Raw genomic sequence first — 5396 nt, 5'->3', positions numbered from 1 at the left:
ACATATCCTTCCCACATGCATGGAAAAACACTCAAGGAAGTCTTAAAGAGTAAAGTCGTACGGTAAATATCAAACGGGTAGTGTAAACGGCAAGGCCAAGCTCCTTTGTTTGCTGGAGCAGAGTGAAGGGTATGGGGAAAGGCTGGGTAAGGGGAGAGAGTTAAGAAAAGAAACCAGACACAAGCAATGCTTGTGGGGTGGATTTAAGCCAAGTATTCTTCATTGCTGAGTCTCTGCTGAGCAGCCCTCCTTTCGTCCTCGTGCAAAGACGGATGGTCACCCATAGAGACTTCTTCTGTGCCATAGTCTATGGACTTCTTTCATGGCAGGGGGACTTTTGCTGTTGTTTGCAGAGCTCTCTGCTGTTTCCCAAAATAACACTTCTGCCAAATGGGCATATTTGGAGGAGCACACTGTGGTCTTGTACTGTTACACTTTGGGGTGCAATGTCTTGAGCCCTACCACTACTTATCATCTCTTTGCTTTGGAGGAAGCATTCTGAGCCTCATTTTTTCTTTTTGAGACAGTTTCTCTGTATAGCCTTGACTGCTCTGGGATTTGATCTGTAGATCAGGCTGGCCTTGAACTCAGAGGTCTTCCTACCTTTGCCTCCCTAGTGCTGGGATCAAAGGTGTGCACCAGTACTGTCCAGTAGGGCCTCATTTTCTCATCTGTTACATTTTATAGAAGTATATGCATTTATTAGCCAGCTTTCTGTGACTGTGCTACAATGTCTAAGGAATTCAGGGAATGACAACCTGGCAGGATGAGGCAGGAGGGCCCTAAGTTTAAGGCCATCTTGGACTACAAGGTAAAACCTTGTATCAGATGAGACAGGAAATCAACTTAAAGACAGACCGACTTATTTTGGCCCACAGTTTCAGATGTTTTAGCACCTGCTAGGCTTTTGATTCTGGGGCTGTACTGAGGCAGAACGCATAGGGCAAAGCTGCTCACGTTATGTAGCCAGTAGGAGGGAAAGAGAGGAGTTCAAGGAGAGGGAGTGCCAGGTACCTATATACCGTCTCCAATGGCCTCTGACCTCCAACTAAAGTATGTCTAAGATCACATGACCTTCCAGTAGTGCCACCAGCTGGGGACCAAGCCTTCAATGTATAAGCCTTGGGGAAAACATTGCAAATTGAAACTACAACATGTGTAAATACAATAAGGCTATATAAGAATAGGGTTTTTTTTGAAGAATAAATGAAACAACAAAAAGTTTATTGCATGGAGCAGAAAATAAAATATGGCCATTGTTATAATCATAATGTAACTGTAAATGAATATATTTGTGTTCTTTCTTGCCTTCTTCCTTCCTTCCTTCCTTCCTTCCTTTCTTTCTTTCTTTCTTTCTTCCTTTCTAAGACAGATTCTCACTATGTACTCCTAGAAGCCTGGGATTCACTATGTAGATGAAGTTGGCCTTGAACTCATAAAATTCTGCTTGCTTTTGCCTCCCTAGTGCAATTAAAGGGAGATGCCACCACTCCTGGATTTGATTTTTAGTGTTTCATGTGGCCTAGGCTAGCCTCAAACTTCCTATGTGGCTGAAGATGGCCTTGAACTCCTAATCTTCCTGTCTCATCTCTCAAATTCTGCCATTGTGCCTGTCTTATAAATGTATATTTTTTTCAGAATATATCCCCAGACATATTAAAAGGATAGGATCAGATGGTCAAGTGAGTTTGGTCATACATGGTCATAAATCCATAGAATTTAAGGAGGTTCATTAGCAAGTTTTCAATATTTAATGTCTTTGTGTATACTTTGAAGTTCTAAGAGATTTGACAAACCAGAGGTGGCCTTCCAACCTTTTAAAATCTTGATATTAAACAGCCCTTAGTTTCTGTATTCTTTAGGAGGCAGTGGTCCATGGAATTCACTCTGGGAAGACCGGAGAGACGGTTTCTACACGCCTCCTCTTCGCCTTTCTGCCTCTTTGACTCTGCTGCTCGGGGACTCTGAGAATTTTCTCTTCTTCAGTTACTCACAGTACTTTTTGGTTTTCCTTCCTGCCTTTTTTCGCTTTAGACGGTGTTCCTCTGTACTGCAGACTAGCCTGGAACTTACCATCCTTCTGTTGTCGCTTCCAAAATACTGCGATCAAGCCCACTGTCATTTCTGTCTCAAAGCCCTTTTGTGTTAAGGTCTGTGACTTGCAGGGAGAAATACTTCCTGTGGTTCAACTGTCCAACAAATGGATGCGACAACGGGACAGTGGGTTTCCTTTCTTCAGACCTGAACAGTTTTACTGCCACGTCCCAGGTGAATGTGGTTTTTAGGTTTCAGGTTTTTTTTTTTTTTTTTTTTTTTGAACTGTTAGCTTTGGTAAGGCAAGAAAAGCAGGTCAGAAATGGAATCTTCTGCCAAGTTTGGTGTTCTGTAATCCTACCACTTGGAAAGACTTAAGGCTGGAGGATTATGAACTTGAGGCCAAGAAGGCAAGAGAAACATACAAACTCCCCAGAGACATGAAATCTTTAAGTCAAGAGGAACATTGTGGTTTTTTGCCTCTTGTGTGGTCAGCTCTGAGAATGAACTGGTTAAATTCTTGTTGGGTTTTCAACTGGCAGAGAGGGTCCTACCCAGGGACCAGAGGATGAGCTACAATCTAATTTCTATAAGGAGAAAAGCTTATATCGGTGCCTGATAATTACGGAGAGCTGAAAATGTGTGAATCCATGTGAGGATTGTGTGGTTTTGAAACAGGGTCTGTAGCTCAGGCTTCCTTAGATAGCCAAGGATGACCTTGGGCTTGATTTCCCTGCCTCCATCTCCTAAGCACGGTATTCCAGGCATCTGCTGTCACATCTGGAGTATTTATTGCACAAATGAGTACAGCGACCTGCCTCTTGTAGCACATTATCCTGAATTTGTTCCTAGCCACACTGGTACTTTTCTTATCTTCCACCCTGAAATCTGCTCCTCTGTTCCCTGCCACAGGAACTGACTCCAACACCCATCTGTTTATTCAAACAAGAATCTAAAAACATCCCTGACTCATCCCTCTCCTCTCCAAGTTCCCGTGTGCAAGCCAACAGGAAGCCAACACTCTCTAGAGTGTGACTCCGGCTCCTCTTCTTTTTCTGCTATCATCAGAGAGGCCATGACACCATCACCTCACACCAGAACTGTGTTACTAATGGCTTTGACCTGCTCTCCTCTGATGCTATGGTCCAGTTTCAAACCCTTTTCCACTTGCTGATAGTGGGAGCTTTTCAAAACAGAAGCCTAATTTCAAAGTACAACAAAACAGAAAACAGGCTCACTGTTCTTTGGCACCACCTAGGGGACAGAATGGAACAAAGGCAAGAGCTGGTGGGGTGGGGTGGGATGGGGGAGAAGGAAGTGTGGGCGGGGCTGGCCCTGGCTCCCGCCAGGTGCAGGATAAAGGAACTGAAAGGCTGTAGGGTTTTTAGTTTCCTCTGGGCTGGGCATTGTTGTATACACATCTCCTTGTCCTCCATGCAGGTCTTTGATGGCTGGGTTCTGGGGGATTCCAGCACCCTGGGCGCTCTTTCAAAACTGCAGCTATCTGGTGGAGAATTTGCCTTTTTGGAGGTAACATCTGCCTGCAGGTTTAGAACAGATTTAGGCGCACAAAACAGTCATTAGAAGGAGGAAAAGGCAAGCGAACAATTCAGACTTTCTTAGGTTTCCAGAAGGCTTCTCATGGGGCCTGCTCTTGTGGGGTCACACAGTGGAATCACCTGGGGGGACCTTAAAAAAACAGATGCTCTTTCTAGCCCTAGAGAAGTCTGGCTGGGGTTTTGACCAGAGGATCCCAAGGGGCAGCCAGGGTTTACAACTGGGAGGAAAGAAAGAAGGGAGGAGGGAAGGAAGGAAGAAAGAAGAGTGAGGGAGGGAAGAAAGGAAGAAGGAAGGGGTCTAGGAAGGGAGAGAGGACAGGGAGAATGAATGGTTCATCTTAGTAAAGACCAAAATTCTATTGTGTTCAGTAGGACCACCCGAAGACCACCGTGTAGTCCTCCAGTCTGTATTCCCACCATCCCAGGCTCCTGTGGTTGACATTTCAGTCATACAGCCCTATGTTCCCTTCTTCAAACCCACCCTAGTCTCCCTGGACACAGAGGTTTTGGCTTGCTAACTCCCTGGCTTTTTGCCATCATAACTCTAGTCCCTCACCCTACATATGTTCACCCCCACTTTCCCAGGATGCCTTTCAGACCTCTCTAGGGCATCACCTGTATCCTTTGCAGCACTATCAGCTGCACTGAACATTTGACTAGAACTTACATGCACACACAGATACACACACACTTACGTTTCATACTAGAGTCCAAAGTAGCCTAGTACTAAGTATATAGACCAAACTGGCCTTGAACTCCTGAAGAGGGCTTATCTTGTGGGATTGGCATTCAATAAATATCTGATACATGAATGCACAGGTAAGTTTATTATTATTGTGCTGGAGTCTTGTGTATGCTGGGCAAGTGCCCCACCACTTAACTAAAAGCCCAGCCTTAAAGTTACATATAGAAATATATATGTATATATCATATACATATAAAGCTAAATGAATTTCCACTGAGCATTGGATACATTTGCGAGAAATTTCTTTCCAGGTTTTGTATTTTAAAACTCAGTAGCAAAAACGGTGTGGAAAGATCAGCATAGGGAGTGAACACTAGAGGGCAGGAGAGGCAAAGGGATGCAGGCCAGCCTGCCAGTCCAGAGCGGGGATGTCTTGCACATTCTCACAGCGGGGAGTTTGGGGGCGTTTCAAAGCCATCCAGAAAATTCTGGAATCCAAAAGCCAAAGATGTCTCCCTTGCCAGCCCTATTGTGCAGAGAGACAGCTTGTTGTCACCTTCCTTAACTGTGCTGAGCAGGCACAGCCAGGATAGCAAGCATGAGCCATTTTAGGAACACTCGGGGATGTGAAGTAGATGCTTATCCTAGAAGTCACATAGACTGGATCTCAAGAGCAGGCAAAAGCTGGGGATTCGGAGCTATCTATATACAGTCTGAAGCTGGCTTTACTGCCGTTCTCCTGTGTCTGTTGTGCTCAACGCCCCTCCCACCGCTCCCTCACTCCCGCACCGTGGCACTGGGGATCAAACCCAGGGCCTTGTGCTTGTCTGGCAATCGCGCAGTTGCTGAGCTGCGTTCCTCCCCGCTTACTTTTCGAGACAAGGTTTTGCTACGTTACAAAGTCTAGGTTGGTCTGGAACTCGTGCGTCAGGTTCAGCTTCCAAGTTTCGGGATTGCAGGCAGAGTGCCTTTCTCAATTTCAGCATCCACTGACTGCTGCTTAGTTTCTGCTTCTCCCAAGCTCAGAAGCAATGGATCTGAGGGATCATGAACCTAATTATCTGGAACTGGCAATAAGCCAAAGTAAATCATCATCATCATCTTCTCACCCCCTCCTC

General features: G+C 45.3%; 1 long non-coding RNA gene across 1 annotated transcript in view; it reads right to left on the bottom strand.

Moving 5' to 3' along the window:
* Nucleotides 1–3339: 3339 nt before the first annotated feature.
* Nucleotides 3340–5396, bottom strand: part of LOC116067919 — a 2257-nt gene continuing 200 nt past the window's right edge. The window contains exons 2-3 of the long non-coding RNA XR_004109345.1: nt 5149–5345; nt 3340–3575 (exon numbers count right to left, since the gene is read on the bottom strand). This is a non-coding gene — a long non-coding RNA (uncharacterized LOC116067919). The remainder of the gene's footprint in view (nt 3576–5148; nt 5346–5396) is intronic.

Source organism: Mastomys coucha, unplaced genomic scaffold, assembly GCF_008632895.1.
Source record: "Mastomys coucha isolate ucsf_1 unplaced genomic scaffold, UCSF_Mcou_1 pScaffold22, whole genome shotgun sequence".
In the NCBI taxonomy this organism is placed as follows: domain Eukaryota; kingdom Metazoa; phylum Chordata; class Mammalia; order Rodentia; family Muridae; genus Mastomys; species Mastomys coucha.
This window is presented reverse-complemented; position numbering and strand designations above follow the sequence as displayed.